This window comes from Molothrus aeneus, chromosome 3 (assembly GCF_037042795.1).
Source record: "Molothrus aeneus isolate 106 chromosome 3, BPBGC_Maene_1.0, whole genome shotgun sequence".
Classification (NCBI taxonomy): domain Eukaryota; kingdom Metazoa; phylum Chordata; class Aves; order Passeriformes; family Icteridae; genus Molothrus; species Molothrus aeneus.
Genome location: NC_089648.1, coordinates 76,758,778 through 76,774,812, shown reverse-complemented (window position 1 = coordinate 76,774,812; position 16,035 = coordinate 76,758,778).

Here is a 16,035-nt window from a genome sequence, read left to right as displayed (position 1 = left end):
GAACATAGGAAGGTAATTTTTATGGCCCCAACTTTTTGAATGCAGTTACAATTTCCTTCTCTGTACATCACCAACTTTTTTCAATCCCCTGGATAGGACAAGTGTAGAAGATCCATCTTCCACAAGCTGAATTAAAGGTACCTCCATGAGAGTGATGGTCTTGTGGAATATAAACACATAAGCATTCAAATTCCCAAAGCATTCAAATCACAAAGACATTTTGGATCGCTTGAAAAATTTCAGAGAAATAGAAATTTCACAGTTATCATATTGCTAGAAGTGTTTTGAAAATATGGAACTGCATAGGACTGAGCTATGATGTTAGCTGTCCCCAGTAAGAGTAAGGATGAAATATGAACTCCCTCCTGATTACACAACAGAGCATCCACAAAACAAAACAGAAGTGTCACAATCATTGCAAAAATTTCACTAGGAGATTGTGTCTTAGTTGATGCTAGAAAATCTGTTTATCAGTTCACTGGTGCGGTTTCACCGAACTCTAGCAAGGGCTGAAATTTTAGTGGAATTCATTTAAAAATTCTTCCTCTATTTCCTGGTTATTGTTAGAAAATATTTCCATAATTTTGTAAATATGCTAGTTTTAGGTCCATTTGGATTGTGTACAACTCTTCCTGTTGCAGATTTCTGTCCCATGAATATGACAGATCATGTTTAAGGAATTTAGGGTCTCTTGCATCAGTGTGTGTTAGGAAAACCTCAACTTTTTTCAGTGCTCAGGTAGGTTGTCACCCAGTCCTAAGGAAACAGGCACCACTCCAGCTTTGAGCTCCATCCAAGGCCAAAGGTATGGCTGAAGTGGCACTCTGGGACTTCTGTTGATGATCCTGTGATTACCAGGCCTTGTAACATCATTCAGCGGAAATTGTAAAAAAAAAAAAAACATTTAAAAACCCCTTTAAATGAGGTCTTCTGAGATACAAGACAATATCTGTGGAGACATTTTCATAATGTTGAGCTTCTGCTCCCATTGGGAGAGACAACCTTTCTCAGTTTGGAGAAAAGAGGGGACTAGATGGGAGTTCTGTTTTTTCGGATCTTGTCCAATTCACTTCAAAACACCAAGTGTACAATTAGGTACTTTTAAGATAGAGGAAGTATCACCTTAATTACTGGTCAAATCTTGCCAGGAAACTATAACAATTATTTCAAGCCAATTTTTAGAAATACTAATTAGAGAAAATGAAGGATAAACCTAGAGGAAGTGGAAATTTAGTGTTTTTATATATTAGAGTGTTTTTAAATATTTTACCATTCCTTACTCTGTGTGACTACCGTTTCACAAAAATGAGACATGCTTTACTGTTTAACTGGTCCTAAAGCAGAGAAATTTCCCAGAAGCTGCAAGTTCAACACAAAAGTTGAATTCAAATTGGTCATTCCTCTGACTCAAATGAAACGAGATGGTAGCTCCCATGACAAGAAGGAAGGTAGTGATCCTACTTCCCTAGGGGACTCTGAGTGACCACCTAATCCTGAATAATGATAGTCTTGGGATGACAGTACTTTGAAATCACTGCCTTTCAGTTGCATACACTTACAGTAAAATAAAAAAGGCAGGTTTTTCTAAAGATTAAACTATTATGCTTTGAATACATATTTTCAATTTAAACTGTAACTTTACATATATAATATTTAGGATACTTCATCAAGGAGATTGCAGGGGTTATTGCAACTTCCTCTTTACTTTGTAACGCTTTGGGGCAATATTCAACTTAATTTGATTAAACAGTTAAGATTTTCTGTTAAAGGCTACCTGTGCTGCATTAGCCAAGAAAGTCTCTCTTCCTTCGATGGCTCTGATTCCCTCAAGAGAACCTGAGATACAAACAGCCTCAGACCTTGAAGACACATAACCATGTCTGTCCTTATCAACATTAATGTGAAGTTACATATGTTACCAAAATATGTGGATACAGGCCAGGGTAACATCGAGGGACGTTTGCCAGGTCCTGATTGAGCAATAAGGCAGGGTGTAGACTCTGATCCCATGCTTTGGTATGTTGCTAGGCAAAGGGCAAAAGCTCTGTACTATCACTCAACAAGGTGTGCTGTCATTGCACAATAACTCCATCCTGTGTCCTGGGATGATTATAGATTGCTATTTTCAGTGTGTAGAAGATACTGTATTTATGTAAATTTTATTCTGCTGACAGGCAGAGGAAATAGCTGCTTTGTAAATGCTGTGTTATAGTAAGTGTATGGCCTATTTTTAGCTAGACAATAATGTGAAATGTGCTGTTCTTTACAGGCCACTGTGGGAGTGCATGGTCTTGCATACAAAGGCTGGATGGGAGACTTTAAAATGCCAATGCCTTGTTCCTGCTGTGAGCCATGGGCACCCAGAATTCTACCTGTGCTTGAGAGTGAGGAAAGAGGAGTGCCTTGCTACCTGAGACTGAAGGGTATACCTATAGCAAAAAATTCACAACACATTTTGTGAGGAAATCCAGATTATGTAAAAAAATAACACTGCTCCTTGGAAACAATTTCTCATAGGAAGCGGCACGAAATTGTTTTCAGCTTCACAGTTATCTTGTTTGTTTTGCTAATCCTCACAAAGATTAATAAAGGAATGATGAGACAACAGCAAACTGTAAGCACAGGAAGCGACAACTGCCTAAAGCATCTGGATATAATTATGTAAACATGATGTAATAAGAAAGCTGAGAGATTTAACTTTCAAAATCTCCTTTATTCCCTTCTAAAAAAAAAAGTCTGTTCAGAAGATTTGCCTTATTCCCCGAGTAGCCTTTCAGTTGTTAAAGCACTGCAATTTTCACTCAAGCTCCTTGCTACTCATGAACAATCTTCTCTAGATTTGATCTTTTATCTTTTATCCAAACTTTTCCTGGCATATAGTCTGCTGTGTGACCCTTTAATTTGAGAGATGTGTGTCATTAAATTTGAAGGCGACATTTTGTGTCTAACCGCTATATGTACTATTTTCCTCCAACCCACTGGTAAATACAATAAATATTTCAAACTTTTAGTACATGGTATAGTTTCTCTGTCACTGACACAGTGACCTCTTCTTTAATGGCGTGAAGCTGAACACTCTCCTCAGTGAGCCAGGCTAGTCACACCTACAGATAAATTTGCTACACACTAAAATTCCCAAGAGATAAATCTTTTAAGAATACTGTTATATCATATATAAGTGTTAGCAATTTTAACATTAATTCTACTACTTTTTAGCTTTTTTTTCCCCTTGGTAATTCCTTTTTGTAACAGATGCTAGCTGTGCAGGTTTACTTTTTTTAGCCCTTTTGTTCAAAGTAAGGACTTCAGTTTTATTAACAAATTACCTTAAATCTGTTCTTTGTATAGAATTTATACTAAATTCATTTTGACCTCTTTGTCATTATCTCTTCATAGATAATCATGCAAGAGACATTTAGAAAAATGTGAGGAAGATCAATGCTTCAGTAACTCGAACACTTTATTAAAGCAAGAGAAATATGCACCTTTACTGTCATTTTATACCTATCTGATAATATAGAATGACAGGAGAGTCCAGAAGGGAGAAATGGAAATGGTTCCTGTTTGACATTTCTAAAACATCCCATGTAATGTGCAGAAAATCCTGCTTAGCTTCAGTAGCTCTTGGCAGAACATGGCCACTGCAGAGGCCTCTTAAGTGAGTTTAGGTCTCATATTTTGGTAGTCCTAGGGTAGGCTAGGTGGGTTTGTTTCATGGGGCCACCAAAAGTATTTTTCCAGTGGTAGAAAAAAAAAGATTTCTCTCTTTTGCTTCTTTTTTTTTTTTTGCTGTTTAAGCACAGGGCCCAAAGAGCTATGAATGACACATGAGGCCAAACACAGACTCTGTTGTCTGTTTTTAATTTTTTTTCCTTTTTTTTTCCAAAGCACCATTTAAGGCAAATTTTTTCCAAAAGGAAACACATAAAATGAGTCCGAGACAGATGTCTGGCACGAGCATTTTCAATTCAGTTTGTTGGAGTCTGATAAGGTTATAAACAACAAAAACAGTGTTTCCCTTGACTAACAATATCTTAACATCAGAAAGTCAACTAACTTTGCTTATAATTTTTATAAGGAACTACTGACTGCCAGACTATTACATTTTTGCCCATAATATTAAGTTATAATAGATAATTACAAGTATCAAGATGGGCAGCTGTTTCTTTGAATGAATATTACCCTTTCATTTTTTTAATTTAGGTAAGATACCAAAAATGTTAAAAATGAGTAGTCATTCATTATATAAAGCAGCAGCTGAGCGGTAGGTGGAGGAATCATTGCTTTTTCCTACTCCTAAGTAAACACATACAGCTTCATTTTTTAAATTCATTTTATTTTGATGGCAAAAAAGGGGATCTCTAATGACATAGAGTTTCAACTGGCAAATCTTCTTTGCAGTTTTTCTCTTTAATCTTGAAAGCTGATGTAGTTCATTCCAATTGCCCACAGCATCAGCTTTATTCTCTTGAAAGAACTTGCTCTCTTTTTAGTTTTCCTTTAATGTTTTGAGCCCTTACCAGAAATGGTAATCTTCTTAAGGTGTTGGCAGGAGCCACAGAATGCACCAAAACTAAAGCTCATATCTAATGAAGTATCCCATTATCAGGATCATCCAAATGACTCAGGTTTGTCACAAACACACTATACTCCTTTATATGATTTTGTAGAATTAGAAAGGAAAGAAAACTTGGGGGGTTGATTAGTCAGGTTAGAAAAAAGGTTATGAAGATCACTCTACCTAAATAACAACAGTCATTTAGTTGTTTTGAAATACATTCAGGTCTATTTATTATCACAGCTAGCCAGTATATCTGGGTTATTTGATTACATGCAGACATTCTGGTTCTGGTTCCCACACCTTATGTTGAGGAACCCATAATTTATAACCAACCTTTTCCCAAATTCCCCTCTTTCTGCAAGCTGGAACTGGATCCTATGGAGATAAATACCCTAGGGGAGTTATGAGATGCTACTGCACATCTTGGTTATAAACTTTCCCTCTGACCATGCCTTTGCAAGCTGAAGCCTTCACATGGTGCAACACACCATCCAGGCTAACCCATGGAAACCTGCAGCTGTTACTCTACAATGGGATGGATGAAGCAGAGCATCCCCCAGGAACAGCCATCTGGGGATGGCTACTCTGTCCTGCAGTAAGAGCCCAAAAATCAGGTGTGACTGTCAGCCTCCCTGCTGACTTCTCTCTGTGAAAGCCCGGAATGGGGATGCTCTGGAAACTCGGAAGCATTTTGATTGTTTCAGCACAGGCTGGGAGTTGCCACTGTAGCACCTATTGAAAAAACAGTGGTTTGCATCACAAGAGTGGGATGAGCCATAGTGATACTTGAGCTAAGTCACCACCACTTCCCAGCACAGTTCAAGGTGTTGACTGGTCCTGGAGTAGCTGGCATCCCCCTTAGGGAAAGATCACTTCTTTCACCATCTTGTACAGTACTGATTATAATCTGCCAGATGAATCTTTCCTTTCCTGGAGCTGAAATCTCTGTGACTGACAGAAGATCGTATTTGGAGGCTCCACTCTTCTGAAATTGGCTTACTCTGGAAGTCTGCCAGTGTCACAGCCTGGCCAAGTAAAAGGGATCAGAATTACACTTGGCTATTCACTCAGTCTTGTGAACTGTTGCATCACCACCGCAGGATGTTACAAGCTTTTGAATTTAGGGGACAGCTCTTTAGTCTTAATATTCTTTTCAATAATTTCTACATACCTAAGATTGGGAAAAAATATATACTTCTCAGGTCTACTGCACTTAGAAAATGTTAAACTTGTCGTTCAATGACCATTTGTCCATCTTAGCTGAAGAAGCCAGGGGAAAAAAAAACCAACATGAAATCCCAGGAAGTAACACACTGAAGACACACATTAAAGATTAGATGGCAACAGTTATTCATTCATGTCTTATGAGACAAAACAACTTTACATTCATTTCCTCCCCACACCTCCACCCTTTTCTAAGGGTTCGAAGGTTAACAGAAAGGATTCCTTTCATACATAAGTTATTTTAAGATCTTGAACAACTTAGAGATCTAACATCTTTTTCCATGTATATAAATAACCCCACCTGTTGCAGTATCATATATATGTGATCATTAAAATAGATACAAGTAAAAAACAGTAGTATATATTTCAATCTAAAAGCGATTCTAGGAACAAAGCAGACATGACTAGCAGGCTTTTCTTCTCTCAAAAAGATAAAGGTGATTCTCCAGTCTGAGGTGGATTTTCCTGAGTCAAAAACCTATCATATGCTCATCAAGATTGTAAAAGCTACTGGAAATTGAAAAAAAAAAAGAAATTTTCCTTGACCAAGCTGTTTAAATTCACAGACAATGTTGTGTCACTGCACATAGTAAGGGTTGCCAAAGTGGTGCCAGGGATGCATCAAATTTGTTTCAGCTTCACAAATTCATGTGTCCCCTTTTTACTGTTGCATCTGGAACAATCACAGTTCTCCAGGAGTTAACGAAGTGCTTCTCCCTCATTTTCCAATAGGGATCTGAGACACAAACTGAGAAAGCTTCAAGTTATTTTGTGATAAAGTCAGCACAAAACATGAGAAGACATAGCATCTGTGTCAAACTTTGCAGGCTGTTTCTAACTACAGATGAACAGCCATACTGCAGATAAGAAAGAGAAGTGAGACCGAGCTTCGTGCAAATTGTTCTCAGTGAACTACAAATCCATGGTGAAAAGGTGGTTATTTTTACAGTTATATTTTGGCTTCATTGTTTTGTGATCATATGACATTTTCAGCACCTAGAAATCCTTTGCTTATGACAGTGTCTGAATGAAATGTTGTTACTGACGTAACAATTATCTCCTCATCCCATAGCTTTCAAGTTATGACTTAATGTTGAGAAAACTGTGGGCTAAGTGAGTGAAATAACTTCAGTACCTTCAAAGGATGTGGTTAGAATAGTCTGCAGGGGTGGGAAGAGAGTTTTCCTTTGCAGTTGGTAGAGCAGCAACAACAGAGTGTCTTTCAATTGCTTCTGTATTGCAGCTCAGGGCTTTTAGCCCCTGTCGGCTGCACCCACACACGATCTGGTACAGACACTTAAAAAGCATATAGCAACCTCCCAGCTCAAGGAGCCCTTTCAAAGCAGGCTTCAGTCACCCAGGGGGCCAGCAATCTGTAGAGGCTGCTTTTTCTATCCCTGAGATGGAGTATCACATTGGCTCTGCTGCATTGGGACCACCCTATGCCCATGGTGGAGAAATAGGATTTGCTTTTCATTAATTCTGTTACTATAAAAAATTCCTGTAGGATATTCTGTAGTTAGAGCACTGAATCATTTCTGAAACTTCCTATTCAAATATTTGTTTTATATGGCAATGGTATTAGTAATGTGCAAGTTTTATGCACTGCTATTTCCTCCCACACCCATTGAAAACTAACAAGAGCCAGCCTGTCAAAATAAGCATGTGAATTATAGATCAGCTATAACATGCTTCAAATAGCCAGTGTTCCAGTCTAGGTGATACTATATAACTCTGCTTTCCCTCTGCTTGCAAAACTGCACAGTCTACAATTCACAAAAAAAAAGAGACTACAAACCGAATTCTGGAATTATCTGATCTCATTGGAGATACTCAAAAGAGGTGCTTAATAACAGAGAATTTTCACCTACTGTTGATGCAGAGACAGAAAACTCCCTTTTAGCTCATCTAGTATTTAAGTTATCCATAAAGAGGGCCATTGTTGACTACTGACAGAGCCCAAGGTGACTGATTTCTGCTTAGGTTCTTCAGGTACATACTTAATTTTCAAGAAGAAAAGGTGACCAAGCTACTTCTGACCCCCCCAAAAGTTTTCAGGAAAGCTGAATTCACTCTTTCTAGTCTGGCCTTTTTTCCATAGACTGCATCCCCTTGGAGGTGGGCTCTGGCATTAGTCTGTGGTGCCAGCTGCTTCCAATACTGAACACCTAATACATACATTGTCCTGTAGGTAATACTCAAAGTGATCAGGAAGTGGGAGTAAATAATGTGCCTGCAATGTTTGCTCATGTGGGGTAATAAAAAGGAAAAAAAAAACTGAGGAGCTACACAGGGGCCTTATGCTACAGAGCAACTGTAATAAAACGGCAGTGGAAATCCAACATTGATAAATGCAAAACAGTTCACAACAGAGAAAATAACTTGAACTGCATGACCCAACAATGGACTCTGATCATGGAGGGTTTACAGAAACATTGGAGTCATTAATACAGCCATAGGCACAGACTGTCACATTCAGCATAGCAATTAGTAGTGATCAGAAATGCAATTCAGTATCAACAACTATTATAGAGAAATACAGAACAAACAGCGTGTCACTATAAATCCATATAGTTGCTATATCCTGAATATTGAGTTGGTTTCCAGTTTCCCATCCCAAAGGGTATAGCAGAAGCAGAAAAGGAAAAGTGAAATGAGATCTTTTATAAAAGGAATTATTAAATAGATGGAGATTTTTCAGCTGGGAAAAGTGATGGGATATAATGCAGAGCCTGAAAAATTATGAACAACAGGGAGAAAGAAAGTGCAGAATTACTGTTTGCTGCTTCTTCTAACACAATAACAAGGGGGTATCAATTGAAATTAGGAGGTTTGAATGACACAAGTTGAAACAAAGTGTTACTTTTTCATGTATACAATTAAGTTATGGAATGCCCGGCCACAGGATGCTGCAGCTGTTATGAGCACATGAGGGCTCAAAAGCAAATCAGAAGGATTTGCTGTAGAGAAATCCAGTGATGGCCATCAAATAGAAAGGAACTGCTACTGGTTCAGCAAGCAAATGGACTGCAAATCACTGGGAGAGGAGTCAGAGAGACCACTCTGAGGCTGTGCCACTAGGTGCTTGCACTGTTCTTGTCCTCTGCCATGGACATTCACTGTTGCCCTGTGTGTGAGAGAAGACACTGAGCAAGATGGACGACTGTTCTGACATTGTTAAGTCATTTTATGGTTTTAGTGTCCCTGCAAAACTCCTATGCTTGAAGAGAAGAAAAGCTCATTTTAAGTAAGATCATATATCTTTTTGTCTGGTCAATGTCATCACTTAAGTAAATGGAGGGTAAAAAAATGCTCATGGAAATCCAAACAGGAAGCACTTTGCAAACAAAGAGGTACAGGCTGGTGCCTGCAGAGCTGCTATTCTTCATGCTCCATGGGACCTGAAAGGGACCTCTGCTACATTCAGCCAGAAGGACAATGACATGATTTTTTTTTTTTCCCCTCTCCAGATAGGGGCAGATCTGATGCTTATCATTTGAAGACTGTGACACACCTGGGCAGCAGCAGCACAGAACTGCCAGAATCATGACAGTAACTCTTTCTGGCTAATGTTCTGATGATAGCCAGGCCAGCACTCCAGGAAAACTCTCAGATTTTCGTGCTCTCACGAACTTCAGTCTTCAGTGCCAGCAGCATGGTTACACTGAAAGTGTAGTATGAAGCAAGGCTTTGTTCCAAACAGCACAGAACTGGCTCATCCAACCAGCCCTACCTCTGGGTGTAGGGTGACCTTCACAATTAGCCTTTTAAAAGCCTTTCACTATATATGGCACTTTCAGTCTTGGCAAGATAAATCTGAAGGGGGAGCAAAGGGATGTCTCATGATGCAAGTACTAAGGCATTCTTGGATTTTCAAGAAAAAATACACAAAACAACTTCCTGACTCAAAGAGAGCTGTATCTGGCATGGGAAACTTCTACATTAGACCTCATCCTGACAGGGAAGTATTAATCACAAAATTTAGAGTTTGTTTAGGTGGAAGTCATAATGACTTTGTTGCAACAACTTTGCTTTCTGTGTTTTTAAAATGCATTTTATGTTTGACATGCAAACAGGATAGAGTCCTAACCAGTAAAATTTATATCATTGTCCCAAAAGATCCCGTTCTACAAAGCTAAAAAAAATTAAAAGATGTATCAGCCAGCCAGGAGGAGAAAATTTAAACCAACAAAAATGTGAATAATAATTTACAGCAACTCAGAAAAATTTAATTAGATCTTCAAAAAGCCACAATTGAGAAAGATGCACACACTGGCTAAAACCAGTCATCTGAGGAAGGACTGGAAGAAAGTTAATATTTTGCCAATACTTCTGTAGACAAAATAGGGCAACCAGGTAATATAGGCCTGTCAGTTTGACGTCTATTCCAGGCAGAGTGATGGAGTTGCTGATAGGAAAGTCAATTAATAAAGTATTAAAACATGCAATTTAATTAATGGCAATCAACACAGATTAATGGAAGAAAGATCTTATCAAATTAATGTCCTATTTTTATAAGACTACAAATTTGGTGGATAAAAGGAATTGTGGTAATATTTTATACTTTGACTTTGGATGCATTTGCCATACAGTACCATGAGCAATTCTGATGGGAATCAGAACTAACATGATGAACTCTCCAAAATAACTAACCTGTTTTAAAGCTGGCTAGCATGGGATCCAACACCTGAACCTAAAGTGGGGCTCAGAGAGTGGGTTCTGCAGGCACTGATTATCAGCCCTGTGTTAATGGTGACTCCAGCAGTACAGATGGAAGGCTACTACTGCTATTACTACAGCAGTAGTAATAGCAGTAGTAGCCTTTGCTATTACTACTTTTCAAAGAAACAAAATTTGGAAGTAGGTAGAAATGGATAATGACCTTTTGGCATTGTTTGAGGAGCAGGTGCAAAAGAAGTACCAGGTGTTTCTATGTTGTCCAGCATAAAGAACCTATTTAAGAACAAGTACCTCAGGCCTTACTTCACATAAGAATTCTTTGGGAAGCTGAGACTGAAGAATAAATTGTGGGTCTTGATAGACTCCCAGCCCCAGAGCCCTCTGAAATCGTGTTGCCAAGAAGGCCTGTGCAATCTTTTTTGGTGTGCAGAGATGCTATCCATCAAAGGGCAGTAAAGGGCTTCTGTTACTTCTGCATTTGACATTGTAACACCTTAACCCTTGCATCGAGTATTGGAATAATGTTGGTCCTGATATCAGCAGCTCATGAGGGATGCTGCCAAACTGGAGGTAGTTCAGAGAAGAACCACAAGAATATGAATTAAAAAATTGGCAGTAAAATTGAATGACTCCACAGGGTAAGTCTATTTAGATTTAGTATATCAAAGCAAAGGCTAAGGAGTAACTTGATTATGGTTTGTAAGTGCTTTCATGTGGAACAGACACTGCCTAATAGGGGAGTTTTTGCTCTGGTATAAAAATATACAAGTAAGTCCAATGGAAAGTTGAAGACACATCATTTCTGTTACATTAAGGATAGGCAACTACTGCAAACATTTACCATTTTCTGTGCTAAAGCTGGATGTTTTTTCTATCTAGTCCTTCTCTTGTTCAACTGGAATCAATTCCAGGTAAGATAATTACTCATGCTGAAGAGTCAGAAACGGTCTTAAGGTGGTTTACACCTTTTACATCTGTGAATGCAGCTGCAACATACATTTTTAAGTAAAAAAAAAAAAAAAGTTTCTCAGTGAAGAATGGGATACAAATTTAGCTGATGGGAATGTCTTGTGCACATCAAGAAGGACTTTGTGAATGATGGGGATGATGTTTCTTTCTAGCTCTGCTTTGGGTGCCTGCTTATTTTTCAGTGCTACCCAAAAAGCTGGCAAGACAAAGGATTAGAGTGAGGTTTTGGAGAACAGCTCCTAGAAGCACATCCAGTTGTCATGTTTCCATCTCACATTCGCCTCCACCAGCACCAAGCTGATGGGCGCAACTGAGGAAGCAAAACCTGCTTAAGAGGGATTTGGTTCAGGTCATGCACTTGTCTGTAAAACAACTCCCCAAGGAAACCTCAAGTGAAAAATGCATGTTATACATCCCTAAAAGAAAAGAGACCTTAATGGCAACTGGTTGGATTGTGTTCAATCTTAAAAGGTTAGGAATAACTAGTCACAGAATTTCATATCTTCTCTCATCTATAAGGGTTTCCCTGGGATGTGCAAGCACAGCACTTTTCTCCTGATCTTACACCCATGGCTTTGCTCTACTCACCTGGCCCATTACAAAAGAAATAAAAATAAATAAGCCCCACCCCCCTTCTTCCTTTAGCAATACCAGTGTAACTTCAAATGTGGAAAATAGAAAAGAAATGGTACTTATATCTGAGCAATGAGGGAGTGTTTTTCCTCAGGTTATTTCATAAAGCTAAAAGAGAGGGATGTTCAAAAGAGAATTCCACTATGTAAGATTGATTTAAATTAGCAAGGGATAGGATTGATATGGATATACATAACACAACCACTTTTTAATTTCTGGGAATGGTGCCATCTGTGAATAATGAGAGTTAGTGGTAACAGAGAAATGTAAGGTCTAGCTGTGGGAGCCAACAGCCCACAGCCTTGACAGTCAGATTTGGAGGGCAGTGCTGTGATTTAGAAGGTCAATTTGCTTTTGCTAATGCTGAAACCCATCAGCATCGCATTCAACATATGGAGACTTTTAAACTATTGGGGATGATTAGGCTGGGAACAGGCTGTGGTCACAGCCATAGCTAGGACCTGGGGATGTAATACTACTGCTTGGAAATACCTAAGTGAATCCAGAACCAGAGAGAAAGATCACTGACTCTTGAGCTGAGGACTTCTTTGCTTCCTGAGCAGACTAATCTTTCATACACTGAATTTTTTTTCCTGAGGACAACAAAGACACTTTTTGGGTCCCATATTAACAAACATATAATGGCAAACCTCAAAGAACTTTCATTAATTGTTTTTTTTTCTTTGCAATTAATGTATAATACAACAAGAAGGCAGCTCGCAGAAATGTTGGACTCACTTCTCTCTACTTCATTTAACTGGCTTCTGTACATAAATTATATTTTAGAGGGTTTTTTTTTTTATTTTTTTATTGCAGTGTAGTTAGTTGTAAATCTTGCACTGAGTTATTCAACAACACCTTTTCTTTTTGTTGTCTGAGTGAAGAATGAAGCCTAAGGCTTGATTCTGATTGCAGATATGGCACACAGGTATTTATCCTTACATACTTTATTGTATCCTTATTTCACACACACGTAAGCCCCACACACGCCGTTCATGCAAATGGGTACATTTCTTGTCAAGTTACCTCTTGACAGCAGCTCATTAAAAAAAAAAAAAAAAGGATGCACATACCAAAAGTCAAAATCATAAGATTTTTTAAAGAAGAGATGCTTGTCTCCATGTCTTTGAATTGCTTTTGTATGTGAATGATGTATGGTGAAAAGATTTGTCCCTTTGCTGTCCCGTGATTTATCACTTTCCTTAGCTTTCCTTACTAAGATACTAGAGTTATAGCATAAACGATAAGTAAAAATAATTACAAAAAATAGAAAAAAACATATTCAAATTGGCACGGGGATCTAGCCTTGACAACTGATGGGGAGGTACTTTCAAGCATATTTTGAGCTAGCTACTTGGATTAATTTTGCTGAAATAAAACTGTCTTCTCACTATGACAGTTCTCGGCACTTAATAGTTGTTTAATGCTCCCAGTAGGCTCAGCTCTGCACTTTGTAAATCAGCAAAAAAGTAAAATTAGGGTCTTTCTTTTACCACTTCAAAAATTATTATCCTTTTTGTTCTAGCTTGTGTTTGTACACTGATAATATATTTTCTGTAAAGGGACAAGGAGCAGATTGACCTGGAAAAGGAAGTCTTTTAAATGTAGGGCTGTCTTTGATCACTCACAAGACTTGTACTCTGATCTAAGCTCATTGACATCAATGGAAGAAAGACTGCTATTGGCTTGGAGGGGAGGGTTGGCTCCTGTCCACACAGAGTCCATATTTGCAAAAGCAGATGTTAAAAGATCAAATAGACTGAAAATCAGAGTTACAGAAAAAGATATTTTCTTTTAATATTAAAAAATTATTAAATTAAAAGTGTGACATAAATCTGACAAGGTCAGATTTATGTCACACTTTTAATTTAATATTTTTTCTCAGTCCCTGAAACAAGAAACTCCAATTTCTATACCTATTTTTGCTGTTTACCTGCTGATAAACCTTGGATACAGAATAGGGGAGAGTTTTGGTGGATGATTTCCATAGCATGAAATGTAAGGCCTTCTCCATAGACTCTTCTGGGATACTTAAGAATAGGAAAAATGCTCCAGGGAGAACATCACACACACACCCTCACCTCCCCCTTTCCCCCCTTCCACTCCTGCAGCTGCACTTCCTGCAGAAAGAGCAATTCCAGAGCAAGAACTCAGCACTATACTACTGGACAATATCATCACAGAAGTAGATAATTGTAGGGTCTGTTTAAAAGATAAAGAAACTTCTAATTGCATTGTCTCTTTTGGTGACAGTTTCCAGGCAAGGTAGATCAGCACAATGAAGTCCAAAGAGCAAAAGTCAGTCAGTAAGCAGTCCTAAAAGGAATCCTTCCTAACTAACTTCATTCTGATGTGTCTTCAGAAAGATCATGGGGAGATATGATAGCTTTCTCATATGCCAATCTGCTGGCTACTTCTCTGGTAGTACCACTGATTCACTAACTGTTTTATCATACATACACAGAAAATTTCTCTCATTCAATTGGATGAGAAAATACAATGAAACAATATTTGCCACTACCAACACAGTTTACTTCAAACAGGAGTTTCTAAGTGTTGTGAACGTGACATTTCAACTTGGACCAGCCAATGGCATCCCTTTAGCCCTGACATTCTGACTGGTGTGTTCCAAGTCACATCTCTCCCATTTGGTTAAGCACGACAGCTACGGGAGACTGGATGCAGTTAGGCAAAGCTTCAATGCTGACTTGGTTTTCAGACTTTGATCTGACTTTTATGATCTCATTCATTTTCCCATCTCACATGTTATATGTTGATCTTCCTCTACAACTTCAGCTGAATGACACAGACTAAAACAATGGGCATAGAATTATGCACACCTCATGTCTCTATGAGGCAGATAAAGGGGTTTGCTCATTTAGAGCTTATTACTTTAACATTGGACTGAAATGGCAGTATCTTCATTGACATAATTGAGAGAAAAAGCAAAATTTACAAAGTATTAGGTCTGGGGAGGGATTCCATAGCAAAGGGAGTGAAATAATTAAAATATTCTGAAAGAGTAAAACTCATTTGATGGATAGGTAACTGTGTCGTTACACACTGTATGTATCCTTCTGTGCCTTACAGTGTAGATTTAATTCAGAACTCAAAATTTATAATCTCTTCATTCCAAACTTGAATATGGAATCCCTTCTTCAGATGTAAATCCCAATTCTGATAAAAATCAGGAATTTCCAACCAGAGGCTTAGGATGAATTAGACTTTCCATCCCTTTTTCCTTTCACCCCTTTCTCCTGTTGGCCTTGGAGGCTCTGGATAGCCTTTCCAGAGTTGCTAGGGACTGTGGCTCCGGCTGATGCTGGGTAACTAAGAAAGTTAAACAGAAAACATTTATTTACAGAACAAAGGTTGATGAAAGAGCCTAGGTCTTTGTCACATTCAGAAGGAGTATGCAGGGTGAGAGGAAGGGAGAAATTGTGTAAAAAGCCATCTACTAAGAAAAGAATGTTTGATTTGGATCACAGGATGTGATACTGGAGAATGTATTGCATAACTTTATGGCTTGTCCTTATTTGCAATGATTCAGTATCCGGCACTGCTCATCTCATTTCTAAAAATGGTACTGAAAAGTTACAAACTATTCAGAGGTGATGGGAATAAGTGAGGAAAGGCAGGAAAAGCACCTTTTCATTTTACAGCAAATAGCAAACACTGAGTCTGTAGGTCGTCCTAGGGGTTGCTGCAGATCACTGCATCTGTGCCCTTCCTCACTACCCAAGTGACATTCACCAGGTTAAATCTCTGCTGCCAGAAGCTCATCTTCTCCATGCCAAATTTAAAATCATGACAACCCTTTTCTCATGGTATTTATCTTATAACTGTAAAACAGGGCACTTACAGCTCCTAGTGACAAGACATGAGGCAGGTGCAATGCTCTGGAGAGGCATTTCCAAAGCCTCCCCTGTCAAGACTGGAGCCTGACTGCAGCATCCCTAGCCTCTTTG